Genomic DNA, 14449 nt, shown 5'->3' with positions numbered 1-14449 from the left:
CCCCTGTCAAGTGAAAGAGATCCAACTGAGGCAGCACAAGGGAACTCTCGAAAGAAGAACAAGGCTAGAGGAAGATCTGAGATAAAGAAATCTGATTTTTACCACAGCTGACCAGAGGAAAGCACAAACACAGTCCCCCACTGCCACAAATAATGCAGTCGAGTTTCCCACATTTGGGGAAATCACAGGGGTCAGCATACCCAGAATGCAATGAATGAACCTCACCCTGGGAGAACAATCTTCATGACCATGGTATCGCCTATGCAAAATAAGTATGATTTGGGATAGGGCTGGGGAGGGCCGCTGCTCAGGCACATCTCTGTCAAGTAAAGGAGATTCAGCTGAGGCAGCACAAGGGAACTCTCATCTGGGGACAACAACTGCAGGGAGAACATGTATTTTCAGATAAAAATCTTGGTCATGCTCTGGTTTCTCTTCAGAACGAACAAATCTTTCGCCTCTTACTAAAGATTTCCGTGGAGAGGAGCAATACCGAGTTTTATCTCAATTTTTGCATGCCCCATCTTTTTGGGGTTTCTTTTATCGGTTTAAAGATAGAATGAGTGTGCTTTAATGTAAGCTCATTTGCATAGAAATGACAGTAAATGTTTATTTCTTTTCAAACAGAACTTTCTTGACCACGCTACTTGCTTTAAAGATCTGGGAGCACATGGAATACAGTACAAACCATGCTTATAGCAAGGAGAAGCCAGGTGAGAAATCTGCTTTCTTTCAAATTGGGCGCTCACTTTGATCTGAATGAGGACTGCTGGCACAGCACTCAGGCGACAGGTGGAATCTTGGTCATGCTCTGGTTTCTCTTCAGAACGAACAAATCTTTCGCCTTTTATTAAGGATTATCCGTGGAGAGGAGCAAAACTGAATTTTATCTCAATTTTTGCATGCCCCATATTATTGGGGTTTCTTTTATCAGTTTAAAGATAGAACGAGTGTGCTTTCTTGTTAGCTTTAATGTAAGTTTATTTGCATAACAATGACAATAAATGTCTGTTTCTTTTCAAGCAGAACTTTCTTGACCATACTAATTGCTTGAAAGATCTGGGAGCACATGGAAAAGAGTACAAACCATGTTTATAGCAAGGGGAAGCCTGGTGAGAAATCTGCTTTCTTTCTTTCAAATTGGGTGCTCACTTTGAGCTGAATGAGGACTGCTGGCATGGCACTCAGGCGACAGGTGGAATCTTGGTCATGCTCTGGTTTCTCTTCAGAATGAACAAATCTTTCGCCTTTTACTAAAGATTTCTGTGGAGAGGAGCAAAACCGAGTTTTATCTCAATTTTTGCATGCCCCATCTTTTTGGGGTTTCTTTTATCGGTTTAAAGATAGAATGAGTGTGCTTTAATGTAAGCTCATTTGCATAGAAATGACAATAAATGTCTGTTTCTTTTCAAACAGAACTTTCTTGACCATGCTACTTGCTTAAAAGATCTGGGAGCACATGGAATACAGTACAAACCATGCTTATAGCAAGGAGAAGCCAGGTGAGAAATCTGCTTTCTTTCAAATTGGGCGCTCACTTTGATCTGAATGAGGACTGCTGGCATGGCACTCAGGCGACAGGTGGAATCTTGGTCATGCTCTGGTTTCTCTTCAGAATGAACAAATCTTTTGCCTTTTATTAAAGATTTCCGTGGAGAAGAGCAAAACTGAGTTTTATCTCAATTTTTGCATGCCCCATATTATTGGGGTTTCTTTTATCAGTTTAAAGACAGAACGAGTGTGCTTTCTTGTTGGCTTTAATGTAAGTTTATTTGTATAACAATGACAGTAAATGTCTGTTTCTTTTCAAGCAGAACTTTCTTGACCATACTAATTGCTTGAAAGATCTGGGAGCACATGGAAAAGAGTACAAACCATGCTTATAGCAAGGGGAAGCCTGGTGAGAAATCTGCTTTCTTTCTTTCATATTGGGTGCTCACTTTGAGCTGAATGAGGACTGCTGGCATGGCACTCAGGCGACAGGTGGAATCTTGGTCATGCTCTGGTTTCTCTTCAGAACGAACAAATCTTTCGCCTTTTACTAAAGATTTCCGTGGAGAGGAGCAAAACTGAGTTTTATCTCAATTTTTGCATGCCCCATATCATACCTCCCAACTGTCCCGATTTTCGCGGGACAGTCCCGTTTTTTGGGGACTGTCCCACCTGCGGGCCGCAGTGTCCCGCGGTGGGGAGGACAGTTGGGAGGCTCTGTCTGTCGCTGCCCTGCTTAGTAGAGCAGCGGTGAATAGACGCTGTGCTGTGCGCATCCATAAAAGGCGAAATATTTGTTAGTTCTGAAGAGAAACCAGAGCATGACCAAGATTCCACCTGTCGCCTTAGTGCCATGCCAGCAGTTCTCATTCAGCTGAAAGTGAGCACCCAATTTGAATGAAAGAAAGCAGATTTCTCACCAGGCTTCCCCTTGCTATAAACATGGTTTGTACTCTTTTCCATGTGCTCCCAGATCTTTCAAGCAAGTAGCATGGTCAAGAAAGTTCTGTTTGAAAATAAATAAACATTTACTGTCATTTCTATGCAAATGAGCTTACATTAAAGCACACTCATTCTATCTTTAAACCGATAAAAGAAACCCCAAAAAGATGGGGCATGCAAAAATTGAGATAAAACTCGGTTTTGCTCCTCTCCACGGAAATCTTTAGTAAGAGGCGAAAGATTTGTTCGTTCTGAAGAGAAACCAGAGCATGACCAAGATTTTTATCTGAAAATATATGTTCTCCCTGCAGTTGTTGTCCCCAGATGAGAGTTCCCTTGTGCTGCCTCAGCTGAATCTCCTTTACTTGACAGAGATGTGCCTGAGCAGCGGCCCTCCCCAGCCCTATCCCAAATCATACTTATTTTGCATAGGCAATACCATGGTCATGAAGATTGTTCTCCCAGGGTGAGGTTCATTCATTGCATTCTGGGTATGCTGACCCCTGTGATTTCCCCAAATGTGGGAAACTCGACTGCATTATTTGTGGTAGTGGGGGACTGTGTTTGTGCTTTCCTCTGGTCAGCTCTGGTAAAAATCAGATTTCTTTATCTCAGATCTTCCTCTAGCCTTGTTCTTCTTTCGAGAGTTCCCTTGTGCTGCCTCAGTTGGATCTCTTTCACTTGACAGGGGGGTGCCCGAGCAGCGACCCTCCCCAGCTCTAGCCAAACTCCTACTTACTTGCCAGGTGAGATACTATGATCATGAAGGTGCTTCTCCCAGGGCAAGGCTCACCCATTGCACTCTGGGTGTGGTGCCCCTGCGATTTCCCCAAATGTGAGAAGCTTGACTGCATAATTTGTGTTTCCCCTGGTCGGCTCTCGTATAATTCAGATCTCTTTGTCTCAGGTCTCTCTCCAGCCTAGTTTGCTGTCTGTTTCCACTTCTTTTTTCATGAGCCCCTCCCTTTTATACCCTTGTGCACTATCCTGGCTTCTCCTCCTGTCTGCTTACTTTGTGCCTTCCAATGCACAATGCAAACTACAGGTAGTGCTGCAGGGCCCACACCCTTTTACTTGCCGTACAGAGCAGCTCTGGAGCTGTTACAGTGCCCAGCTGCTGCAAGAAATCAGCTTGAATGCTTCAGGGGCTGGGGCATAGCCAACATGAGCCCCACACCGAAGGAGGGTGGAGGTGTTTAATGCGAACTAGGGGTCATCCAAGCGCCGCAAAAGGCCGCTATGCCCTGCACGCCCCTTTTCTCTTTTCATATGCAGACGAGGGTTGAAGCCAACTTTGACCCACTGCTTGGATGACATCACCGTATGCAAATCCATCTGCTGCAAGCCTTCCTCCAGGAATGCTTGCACTAGTTGTTGCATTTGGTTTGTTGTTTGGGGGTGCTTCATTATTAGGCAGCCTTCTGCCCTCCCATGTTCATCTAAAAATATGTGTTCTCCCTGCAGTTGTTGTCCCCAGATGAGAGTTCCCTTGTGCTGCCTCAGTTGAATCTCCTTTACTTGACAGAGATGTGCCTGAGCAGCGGCCCTCCCCAGCCCTATCCCAAATCATACTTATTTTGCATAGGAGATACCATGGTCATGAAGATTGTTCTCCCAGGGTGAGGTTCATTCATTGCATTCTGGGTATGCTGACCCCTGTGATTTCCCCAAATGTGGGAAACTCGACTGCATTATTTGTGGTAGTGGGGGACTGTGTTTGTGCTTTCCTCTGGTCAGCTCTGGTAAAAGTCAGATTTATTTGTCTCAGATCTTCCTCTAGCCTTGTTCTTCTTTCGAGAGTTCCCTTGTGCTGCCTCAGTTGAATCTCCTTCACTTGACAGGGGGGTACCCGAGCAGCGACCCTCCCCAGCTCTAGCCCAACTTCTACTTACCTGGCAGGTGAGATACTATGATCATGTAGGTGCTTCTCCCAGGGCAAGGCTCACCCATTGCACTCTGGGTGTGCTGCTCCTGCGATTTCCCCAAATGTGGGAAACTTGACTGCATAATTTGTGTTTCCCCTGGTTGGCTCTCGTATAATTCAGATCTCTTTGTCTCAGGTCTCTCTCCAGCCTAATTTGCTGTCTGTTTCAACTTCTCTTTTCTTGAGCCGCTCCCTTCTATGCCCTTGCGCACTATCCTGACTTCTCCCGTTTGCTTACTTTGTGCCTTCCAATGCACAATGCAAACTACAGGTAGTGCTGCAGGGCCCACACCCTTTTACTTGCCGTTCAGAGCAGCTCTGGAGCTGTTACAGTGCCCAGCTGCTGCTAGAAATCAGCTTGAATGCTTCAGGGGCTGGGGCATAGCCAACATGAGCACCACACCGAAGGAGGGTGGAGGTGTTTAATGCGAACTAGGGGTCATCCAAGCGCCGCAAAAGGCCGCCATGCCCTGCACGCCCCTTTTCTCTTTTCATATGCAGACGAGGGTTGAAGCCAACTTTGACCCACTGCTTGGATGACATCACCATATGAAAATCCATCTGCTGCAGGCCTTCCCCCAGGAATGCTTGTACTAGTTGTTGCATTTGGTTTGTTGTTTGGGGGTGCTTCAGTATTAGGCAGCCTTCTGCCCTCCCATGTTTATCTGAAAATATGTGTTCTCCCTGCAGTTGTTGTCCCCAGATGAGAGTTACCTTGTGCTGCCTCAGTTGAATCTCCTTTACTTGACAGAGATGTGCCTGAGCAGCGGCCCTCCCCAGCCCTATCCCAAATCATACTTATTTTGCATAGGAGATACCATGGTCATGAAGATTGTTCTCCCAGGGTGAGGTTCATTCATTGCATTCTGGGTATGCTGACCCCTGTGATTTCCCCAAATGTGGGAAACTCGACTGCATTATTTGTGGTAGTGGGGGACTGTGTTTGTGCTTTCCTCTGGACAGCTCTGGTAAAAGTCAGATTTATTTGTCTCAGATCTTCCTCTAGCCTTGTTCTTCTTTCGAGAGTTCCATTGTGCTGCCTCAGTTGGATCTCTTTCACTTGACAGGGGGGTGCCCGAGCAGCGACCCTCCCCAGCTCTAGCCCAACTCCTACTTACCTGCCAGGTGAGATACTATGATCATGAAGGTGCTTCTCCCAGGGCAAGGCTCACCCATTGCACTCTGGGTGTGGTGCCCCTGCGATTTCCCCAAATGTGGGAAGCTTGACTGCATAATTTGTGTTTCCCCTGGTCGGCTCTCGTATAATTCAGATCTCTTTGTCTCAGGTCTCTCTCCAGCCTAGTTTGCTGTCTGTTTCCACTTCTTTTTTCATGAGCCCCTCCCTTTTATACCCTTGTGCACTATCCTGACTTCTCCTCCTGTCTGCTTACTTTGTGCCTTCCAATGCACAATGCAAACTACAGGTAGTGCTGCAGGGCCCACACCCTTTTACTTGCCGTACAGAGCAGCTCTGGAGCTGTTACAGTGCCCAGCTGCTGCAAGAAATCAGCTTGAATGCTTCAGGGGCTGGGGCATAGCCAACATGAGCCCCACACCGAAGGAGGGTGGAGGTGTTTAATGCGAACTAGGGGTCATCCAAGCGCCGCAAAAGGCCGCCATGCCCTGCACGCCCCTTTTCTCTTTTCATATGCAGACGAGGGTTGAAGCCAACTTTGACCCACTGCTTGGATGACATCACCGTATGCAAATCCATCTGCTGCAGGCCTTCCCCCAGGAATGCTTGCACTAGTTGTTGCATTCGGTTTGTTGTTTGGGGGTGCTTCAGTATTAGGCAGCCTTCTGCCCTCCCATGTTCATCTGAAAATATGTGTTCTCCCTGCAGTTGTTGTCCCCAGATGAGAGTTCCCTTGTGCTGCCTCAGTTGAATCTCCTTTACTTGACAGAGATGTGCCTGAGCAGCGGCCCTCCCCAGCCCTATCCCAAATCATACTTATTTTGCATAGGAGATACCATGGTCATGAAGATTGTTCTCCCAGGGTGAGGTTCATTCATTGCATTCTGGGTATGCTGACCCCTGTGATTTCCCCAAATGTGGGAAACTCGACTGCATTATTTGTGGTAGTGGGGGACTGTGTTTGTGCTTTCCTCTGGTCAGCTCTGGTAAAAGTCAGATTTATTTGTCTCAGATCTTCCTCTAGCCTTGTTCTTCTTTCGAGAGTTCCCTTGTGCTGCCTCAGTTGGATCTCCTTCACTTGACAGGGGGGTACCCGAGCAGCGACCCTCCCCAGCTCTAGCCCAACTTCTACTTACCTGCCAGGTGAGATACTATGATCATGTAGGTGCTTCTCCCAGGGCAAGGCTCACCCATTGCACTCTGGGTGTGCTGCTCCTGCGATTTCCCCAAATGTTGGAAACTTGACTGCATAATTTGTGTTTCCCCTGGTCGGCTCTCGTATAATTCAGATCTCTTTGTCTCAGGTCTCTCTCCAGCCTAGTTTGCTGTCTGTTTCAACTTCTCTTTTCTTGAGCCGCTCCCTTCTATGCCCTTGCGCACTATCCTGACTTCTCCCGTCTGCTTACTTTGTGCCTTCCAATGCACAATGCAAACTACAGGTAGTGCTGCAGGGCCCACACCCTTTTACTTGCCGTTCAGAGCAGCTCTTGAGCTGTTACAGTGCCCAGCTGCTGCAAGAAATCAGCTTGAATACTTCAGGGGCTGGGGCATAGCCAACATGAGCCCCACACCGAAGGAGGGTGGAGGTGTTTAATGCGAACTAGGGGTCATCCAAGCGCCGCAAAAGGCCGCCATGCCCTGCACGCCCCTTTTCTCTTTTCATATGCAGACGAGGGTTGAAGCCAACTTTGACCCACTGCTTGGATGACATCATATGCAAATCCATCTGCTGCAGGCCTTCCCCCAGGAATGCTTGCACTAGTTGTTGCATTTGGTTTGTTGTTTGGGGGTGCTTCAGTATTAGGCAGCCTTCTGCCCTCCCATGTTTATCTTAAAATATGTGTTCTCCCTGCAGTTGTTGTCCCCAGATGAGAGTTCCCTTGTGCTGCCTCAGTTGAATCTCCTTTACTTGACAGAGATGTGCCTGAGCAGCGGCCCTCCCCATCCCTATCCCAAATCATACTTATTTTGCATAGGCGATACCATGGTCATGAAGATTGTTCTCCCAGGGTGAGGTTCATTCATTGCATTCTGGGTATGCTGACCCCTGTGATTTCCCCAAATGTGGGAAACTCGACTGCATTATTTGTGGTAGTGGGGGACTGTGTTTGTGCTTTCCTCTGGACAGCTCTGGTAAAAGTCAGATTTATTTGTCTCAGATCTTCCTCTAGCCTTGTTCTTCTTTCGAGAGTTCCATTGTGCTGCCTCAGTTGGATCTCTTTCACTTGACAGGGGGGTGCCCGAGCAGCGACCCTCCCCAGCTCTAGCCCAACTCCTACTTATCTGCCAGGTGAGATACTATGATCATGAAGGTGCTTCTCCCAGGGCAAGGCTCACCCATTGCACTCTGGGTGTGGTGCCCCTGCGATTTCCCCAAATGTTGGAAAGCTTGACTGCATAATTTGTGTTTCCCCTGGTCGGCTCTCGTATAATTCAGATCTCTTTGTCTCAGGTCTCTCTCCAGCCTAGTTTGCTGTCTGTTTCCACTTCTTTTTTCATGAGCCCCTCCCTTTTATACCCTTGTGCACTATCCTGACTTCTCCTCCTGTCTGCTTACTTTGTGCCTTCCAATGCACAATGCAAACTACAGGTAGTGCTGCAGGGCCCACACCCTTTTACTTGCCGTACAGAGCAGCTCTGGAGCTGTTACAGTGCCCAGCTGCTGCAAGAAATCAGCTTGACTGCTTCAGGGGCTGGGGCATAGCCAACATGAGCCCCACACCGAAGGAGGGTGGAGGTGTTTAATGCGAACTAGGGGTCATCCAAGCGCCGCAAAAGGCCGCCATGCCCTGCACGCCCCTTTTCTCTTTTCATATGCAGACGAGGGTTGAAGCCAACTTTGACCCACTGCTTGGATGACATCACCATATGCAAATCCATCTGCTGCAGGCCTTCCCCCAGGAATGCTTGTACTAGTTGTTGCATTTGGTTTGTTGTTTGGGGGTGCTTCAGTATTAGGCAGCCTTCTGCCCTCCCATGTTTATCTGAAAATATATGTTCTCCCTGCAGTTGTTGTCCCCAGATGAGAGTTCCCTTGTGCTGCCTCAGTTGAATCTCCTTTACTTGACAGAGATGTGCCTGAGCAGCGGCCCTCCCCAGCCCTATCCCAAATCATACTTATTTTGCATAGGCGATACCATGGTCATGAAAATTGTTCTCCCAGGGTGAGGTTCATTCATTGCATTCTGGGTATGCTGACCCCTGTGATTTCCCCAAATGTGGGAAACTCGACTGCATTATTTGTGGTAGTGGGGGACTGTGTTTGTGCTTTCCTCTGGACAGCTCTGGTAAAAGTCAGATTTATTTGTCTCAGATCTTCCTCTAGCCTTGTTCTTCTTTCGAGAGTTCCCTTGTGCTGCCTCAGTTGGATCTCTTTTGTCACAACTGAGGGCCTGAGCTGACGGGAGGCAGCCTCAGTTGTAGGGGCTAAGATGTAACGGAACCTGGGAGGTTGTATCAGACCCCTAGACATGTAAGTAACATGTAGAAGAAATGCCCGAAGGCGTGAACACGACAACCAGGGTAAAAGTCAATGATGTTTATTTATGACAAACTCCGTAACACAGCAGCAGTAAAAGAAAACATAAAAATCAGCAGAGGATAAATACAGTTCCTGGGTTCTACAGGGTGGCAAGGGCCACAGGGCTCTGGTAGTGTGAGATAGTTGGAAAGTCCTTACCAGGCCCGACTGTAGCAATGGAGATAGCCCAGGATCGTACCAGCTGGTGTTACAGGAAAAGCTGGGCTGCTGTGGATAAAACGGCTGCTGTGGGTACTGGCTGGTACCAGACTGATGTTGGCACGGAGTGGATACTGGCTGGAACCAGTTAAATGATAAATGTAGCTTGAGAGCGATGAAATATGAAGTGATGTTTGGAGCTTGAGAGCGGTGAAATAATAATGCCGGTGATAAATGATAATCTGTAGAAAAGGGTACCGGCACTTTAAGAAGAGCTGATCTCTGCTGGAAGCTGATTGCTGTAAGCAGGTGGATCTGTAGCTGGAAGCAGATGAATCCAAATGGATAGGAGAGTCAGGCTACACCGCAGGTGGAATGCTGGTGCGGGTCTCTTTAGTGGAGGTTTGGAGATAGGAACTGGAACCTGGAAAACAACCACAGGAGAGAGACAAACTGGAACAAGGTTTGACAACCAAAGCACTGACGCCTTCCTTGCTCAGGCACAGCATATTTATACCTGCAGCAAGGAAGGGATTGGCTAGGCAATTATGCAGATTAACAATACAGACAGCAGATTGGTGGAAATGATCAGATGACAAAATCCAAGATGGCTGCGCCCATGCAGACACTTGGAGGGAAGTTTGGTTTGTAATCCATGTGAGAATTGAAACAGCAATGGCGGCGCCGGCCACAGGAGACAGGAGATGCCAGACTGATGAATGCACATCTAAACCACGCGGGCACAGCGGAGGCCGCGGCTGACGTAATCGCCACTCTGACACTCTGCATGCAGGAACTCAGGGACAGCGGCGGAGGCCGCGGGAGATGCCATTCCAGATGTAACATGGCGCCGCGGTGACCGTGTCTCAGAGTGACAGGAGAGGAGGCAGGAATGTGGACATCAGTATAACAGATAGGGTCCGGTCCTGGAACGCTGAGCCAGCCTCAGGAGGCATCTGAAGGGTAAGTAATGGCGTCCAGATACCCGGATCGTGACAGCACCCCCCCCTTTAGGAGTGGCCCCAGGACACTTCTTTGGCTTTTGAGGAAACTTGGAATGGAATCTCCGGACCATGGCAGGAGCATGGACATCAGAAGCATCGGTCCATGAGCGTTCCTCAGGGCCGTAACCCTTCCAGTCAATAAGATACTGTAGTTGACCGTAACGGTGACGTGAGTCCAGGATCTTGGCTACTTCATACTCAACGCCTCGTTGAGTTTGGACTTTCGGAGTTGGAGGAAGTGAGGAATGAAACCGATTCAGGATCAGCGGTTTCAACAGGGAAACATGGAATGTCCTAGGTATTTTTAAGAAGGGAGGCAACTGGAGTCTGTAAGCAACAGGATTGATGACTTGTTCAATTTTAAAAGGACCGATGTAGCGAGGTGCAAACTTCATACTGGGAACTCTTAACCTCAAATTCTTCGTGGATAACCATACCCGATCACCCACCTTGAGAGCAGGAACTGCTCTACGCTTCTTATCCGCAAACTTCTTGTACCTGAACGATGCCTTGAGCAGAGCTGATCGTACACTCTTCCAGTTGTTTGCAAACTGATGCAAGGTGATATCCACTGCTGGAACAGAAGTTGCTGGAAGCGGTTGGAACTCAGGGACTTTAGGGTGGAATCCAAAGTTAGTGAAGAATGGTGTTGAAGAAGATGAGGAATGATACTGGTTGTTATGACAGAACTCGGCCCAGGGAAGTAATTGAACCCAATCATCTTGAGAGGAAGACACATAGATGCGGAGGAAGGCCTCCAAGTCCTGATTCACCCTCTCAGTTTGACCATTGGTCTGAGGATGGTAAGCCGTGGAAAACTTTAGCTTGACTTGGAGGACTTGACATAAACTTTGCCAGAATTTGGCTGTGAATTGAACTCCTCGATCTGAGATAATTTCTTCAGGAAGACCGTGGAGTCGGAAGATCTCTTGTATGAATACTTGTGCCAACCTGGAAGCTGAAGGAAGACCGGTGAGAGGAATGAAGTGTGCCATCTCGGTGAACCGGTCAACTACCACCCAGATGGTATTGAACTTGTTGCACATGGGTAAGTCTGTAATGAAATCCATCGACAAATGGGTCCATGGTCGATGGGGAACGGATAGTGGAACCAGTTGCCCCGCAGGCGACTGGCGGGAGACTTTATGTTGGGCACATTTTGGGCAAGATGCAATAAACTCCATGACGTCCTTTCTCAGAGTTAGCCACCAATAGGACCTAGAGATAAACTCCAGGGTTTTTTGAATACCTGTATGTCCGGCAAAACGGGAAGCATGGGCCCAATGCATGAGCTTCTTCCTCAGTACCGGCTTCACAAAACTTTTCCCTAGTGGGGGCGTAGAGTCCATCCCTACCGTGGAGAATGCCAACGGATTGATAATAGGATGCTTGTCTGAAGACTCTGACTCATTTTCTTGCTCCCATGAGCGGGAAAGGGCATCGGCCTTGCGATTCTGAGAGCCCGGACAGAACTGGAGTTTAAAGTCGAACCTGGAAAAGAAAAGTGCCCATCTGGCCTGACGAGGGTTGAGACATTGTGCGCCTTTCAGATATAAAAGGTTCTTGTGGTCTGTAAGTATGGTGATTGAATGAGAAGCTCCCTCCAACAGATACCTCCACTCTTCAAGAGCGAGCTTGATGGCTAGCAACTCCTGGTCGCCAATGGCATAGTTGCGCTCAGCTGGGGAGAACTTCCGGGAGAAGAAACTGCAAGGGTGTAAATGACCATCTTTAGCCCTCTGAGATAACACCGCTCCTACTCCAACGGAGGAGGCATCCACCTCTAAGATGAAAGGGGAGTCGATGTCGGGCTGTTTCAGAACTGGTGCTGAGATGAACCGTTGTTTTAAAAGATGAAAAGCTTGCGTAGCTTCTTCAGACCACTTGGACGGGTTAGCACCCTTCTTAGTTAAAGCAGTAATAGGCGCCACAATGGTGGAAAAGTCTCGTATAAACGTTCTGTAATAATTGGCGAACCCTAAGAACCTCAGGACCCCTTTGAGGGTTAAGGGTATCGGCCAATTCTGGATTGCTTGTAGTTTCTCAGGATCCATCTCTAGTCCGGAACCGGACACAATGTAACCTAGAAACGGAATGGACTTGACTTCAAAGACGCATTTCTCTAATTTGCAATAGAGATGATTGACACGGAGACGGGACAGAACCTCTTTTACCCAAAAACGATGTTCCTCTAAATTGTTGGCAAAAATGAGGATATCATCTAGATAAACCACGACATGACGGTATAAAATGTCTCTGAAGATCTCATTGACAAAATGCTGGAAGACAGCTGGAGCATTGCTCAATCTGAAGGGCATGACGAGGTACTCATAATGTCCGTCACGGGTGTTAAAGGCGGTCTTCCACTCGTCACCCTCACGGATCCGGATGAGATTGTATGCACCTCTCAAGTCCAGCTTTGTGAAGATGGTAGCTCCGCTAACTCTATCAAAGAGCTCAGTAATCAGGGGTAAAGGATAGCGGTTCTTGATGGTAATGTCGTTCAAACCTCTGTAGTCGATGCACGGCCGCAGACCACCATCTTTCTTCTTTACAAAAAAGAAGCCTGCGCCGGCTGGAGAAGAAGAAGGTCGAATGAACCCCTTTGCTAGGTTCTCTTTAATGTATTCCTCCATAGAATGCGTCTCAGGCAGAGACAACGGGTAAGTTCGGCCTCGAGGTGGAACCTTCCCTGGAACGAGATCAATCGGGCAGTCCCATTCTCTATGAGGAGGAAGGATATCAGCAGAGGCTTTACTGAACACATCCGTGAAATCTTGATATGGAGGAGGTGGAACATCAGACGACCTGGCGGAGGAAGAACAGACAGGCAATACTTTAAACAAACATGTCTCAGCACAGGAGGGACCCCATGCCAGAATCTGCGTAGTCGTCCAATCAATAGATGGATTGTGAAGACGGAGCCATGGAAGGCCCAGGACCACAGGATGTGTGGCTCTTGGAATCACTAAAAAAGAAATAAATTCAGAATGAAGAACTCCCACTCTCAGACGAACTGGTAGAGTCCTTAGAGAAATAACTGCATCAAAAATCTTGCTGCCATCCACGGCAGTTAAGGAAATGGACGAAGGAAGTCTCTCGGTGGGTAGGGACCACCGTTTAACAAAGGCTTCGGTAATAAAGTTCCCAGCTGCTCCGGAATCAAGGAGGGCAATGACGTTCCGGTAACGTTGAGCAATTTGGAGCGACACTGGGAGATTACAATCATGAGGAGATGGAGTGGAGATCATTACTCCTAGCCGGCCCTCTCCTTGGCGAGCTAGGGTTTGGAGTTTTCCCGGACGTTCGGGACAGACATTGATGGTGTGAGATGGAGCTGCACAATAAAGACAGAGAGACTCGGAGAGACGTCTTTGGCGCTCAGCAGGAGTTAAACGGGAACGGCCAATTTGCATGGGCTCATCTTTAGATGGTGACAGTTGGCGAGGAGGAGGAGCAGAAGATTTTGGAGCAGATGATCTTCCACGCTCAGTTGCTCTCTCTCTGAAACGTAAATCAACTTTCGTGCAGAGTGAGATTAGCTCATCTAACTTGGAAGGTAAGTCTCTGGTAGCTAACTCATCTTTAATACGCTCAGATAAGCCATGCCAGAATGCAGCATACAGGGCCTCGTCGTTCCATGCCAGTTCGGATGCCAGGATCTGAAACTGTATAAGATATTGTCCTACAGTACGTGATCCCTGGCGTAAACGGAGAATCTCAGATGAAGCTGAAGTTACCCGGCCTGGCTCGTCGAAGATACGCCTGAATGTTGACACGAATGCAGTGTAGGAGGATAGCAGGGTGTCGGACCTCTCCCATAACGGTGATGCCCAATCAAGGGCTGAGCCACTGAGAAGAGAGATAATGTAGGCAATTTTTGTACGGTCACTGGGAAAATTGCCAGGTTGTAGCTCAAACTGAATCTCACACTGGTTGAGAAATCCCCTGCAGAATCTTGGAGATCCGTCAAATTTTGCTGGCGTTGGAAGATGAAGACGTGGAGCAGAAATGGGTAAGGTGGGTGGGGTTATAGCTGGAGTCACTGTGGTTGACGCACCGGACGCGTCTGATCCACGGAGGGTTGTCTGAATCCCATTCAGCCGAGTAGAGAGATCCTGGAGACAGCGGATGATGTGGCCCTGTGCAGCCTCCTGATGTTCAAGTCGGGCTGCCAGTTCTTGCATCGGCCTGGCCGCTTGATCCTGGTCTCCGGCTGGATTCATATGGTCAGTGCTTACTGTCACAACTGAGGGCCTGAGCTGACGTGAGGC

The 14449-nt window shown here is 48.1% G+C and overlaps 18 non-coding genes across 18 annotated transcripts; 16 read left to right on the top strand and 2 right to left on the bottom strand.

Moving 5' to 3' along the window:
- Nucleotides 1-112: 112 nt before the first annotated feature.
- Nucleotides 113-276, bottom strand: LOC135034328 (U1 spliceosomal RNA). The gene has a single exon (XR_010229575.1). It is a non-coding gene; the product is annotated as a U1 spliceosomal RNA (small nuclear RNA).
- Nucleotides 277-420: 144 nt separating this feature from the next.
- On the top strand, nucleotides 421-536 carry LOC135034282 (U5 spliceosomal RNA). The gene has a single exon (XR_010229531.1). It is a non-coding gene; the product is annotated as a U5 spliceosomal RNA (small nuclear RNA).
- Nucleotides 537-806: 270 nt separating this feature from the next.
- LOC135034296 (U5 spliceosomal RNA) lies at nucleotides 807-923 on the top strand. Its single transcript, XR_010229544.1, has one exon. It is a non-coding gene; the product is annotated as a U5 spliceosomal RNA (small nuclear RNA).
- A 286-nt stretch (nucleotides 924-1209) lies between these two features.
- LOC135034286 (U5 spliceosomal RNA) lies at nucleotides 1210-1325 on the top strand. Its single transcript, XR_010229535.1, has one exon. It is a non-coding gene; the product is annotated as a U5 spliceosomal RNA (small nuclear RNA).
- A 270-nt stretch (nucleotides 1326-1595) lies between these two features.
- LOC135034291 (U5 spliceosomal RNA) lies at nucleotides 1596-1711 on the top strand. Its single transcript, XR_010229539.1, has one exon. It is a non-coding gene; the product is annotated as a U5 spliceosomal RNA (small nuclear RNA).
- A 286-nt stretch (nucleotides 1712-1997) lies between these two features.
- Nucleotides 1998-2110, top strand: LOC135034295 (U5 spliceosomal RNA). Its single transcript, XR_010229543.1, has one exon. It is a non-coding gene; the product is annotated as a U5 spliceosomal RNA (small nuclear RNA).
- A 478-nt stretch (nucleotides 2111-2588) lies between these two features.
- LOC135034284 (U5 spliceosomal RNA) lies at nucleotides 2589-2704 on the bottom strand. The gene has a single exon (XR_010229533.1). It is a non-coding gene; the product is annotated as a U5 spliceosomal RNA (small nuclear RNA).
- Nucleotides 2705-2848: 144 nt separating this feature from the next.
- LOC135034159 (U1 spliceosomal RNA) lies at nucleotides 2849-3012 on the top strand. The gene has a single exon (XR_010229430.1). It is a non-coding gene; the product is annotated as a U1 spliceosomal RNA (small nuclear RNA).
- Nucleotides 3013-3164: 152 nt separating this feature from the next.
- LOC135034258 (U1 spliceosomal RNA) lies at nucleotides 3165-3327 on the top strand. Its single transcript, XR_010229510.1, has one exon. It is a non-coding gene; the product is annotated as a U1 spliceosomal RNA (small nuclear RNA).
- A 674-nt stretch (nucleotides 3328-4001) lies between these two features.
- On the top strand, nucleotides 4002-4165 carry LOC135034234 (U1 spliceosomal RNA). Its single transcript, XR_010229490.1, has one exon. It is a non-coding gene; the product is annotated as a U1 spliceosomal RNA (small nuclear RNA).
- A 152-nt stretch (nucleotides 4166-4317) lies between these two features.
- Nucleotides 4318-4480, top strand: LOC135034183 (U1 spliceosomal RNA). Its single transcript, XR_010229453.1, has one exon. It is a non-coding gene; the product is annotated as a U1 spliceosomal RNA (small nuclear RNA).
- A 671-nt stretch (nucleotides 4481-5151) lies between these two features.
- LOC135034223 (U1 spliceosomal RNA) lies at nucleotides 5152-5315 on the top strand. The gene has a single exon (XR_010229483.1). It is a non-coding gene; the product is annotated as a U1 spliceosomal RNA (small nuclear RNA).
- A 152-nt stretch (nucleotides 5316-5467) lies between these two features.
- Nucleotides 5468-5630, top strand: LOC135034240 (U1 spliceosomal RNA). Its single transcript, XR_010229494.1, has one exon. It is a non-coding gene; the product is annotated as a U1 spliceosomal RNA (small nuclear RNA).
- A 674-nt stretch (nucleotides 5631-6304) lies between these two features.
- On the top strand, nucleotides 6305-6468 carry LOC135034210 (U1 spliceosomal RNA). The gene has a single exon (XR_010229473.1). It is a non-coding gene; the product is annotated as a U1 spliceosomal RNA (small nuclear RNA).
- A 152-nt stretch (nucleotides 6469-6620) lies between these two features.
- LOC135034245 (U1 spliceosomal RNA) lies at nucleotides 6621-6783 on the top strand. The gene has a single exon (XR_010229499.1). It is a non-coding gene; the product is annotated as a U1 spliceosomal RNA (small nuclear RNA).
- Nucleotides 6784-7451: 668 nt separating this feature from the next.
- Nucleotides 7452-7615, top strand: LOC135034319 (U1 spliceosomal RNA). Its single transcript, XR_010229567.1, has one exon. It is a non-coding gene; the product is annotated as a U1 spliceosomal RNA (small nuclear RNA).
- Nucleotides 7616-7767: 152 nt separating this feature from the next.
- LOC135034259 (U1 spliceosomal RNA) lies at nucleotides 7768-7931 on the top strand. Its single transcript, XR_010229511.1, has one exon. It is a non-coding gene; the product is annotated as a U1 spliceosomal RNA (small nuclear RNA).
- A 674-nt stretch (nucleotides 7932-8605) lies between these two features.
- Nucleotides 8606-8769, top strand: LOC135034331 (U1 spliceosomal RNA). The gene has a single exon (XR_010229578.1). It is a non-coding gene; the product is annotated as a U1 spliceosomal RNA (small nuclear RNA).
- Nucleotides 8770-14449: the final 5680 nt, after the last annotated feature.

The sequence above is a fragment of the Pseudophryne corroboree genome, unplaced genomic scaffold (genome assembly GCF_028390025.1).
Source record: "Pseudophryne corroboree isolate aPseCor3 unplaced genomic scaffold, aPseCor3.hap2 scaffold_580, whole genome shotgun sequence".
In the NCBI taxonomy this organism is placed as follows: Eukaryota; Metazoa; Chordata; class Amphibia; order Anura; family Myobatrachidae; genus Pseudophryne; species Pseudophryne corroboree.
This window is presented reverse-complemented; position numbering and strand designations above follow the sequence as displayed.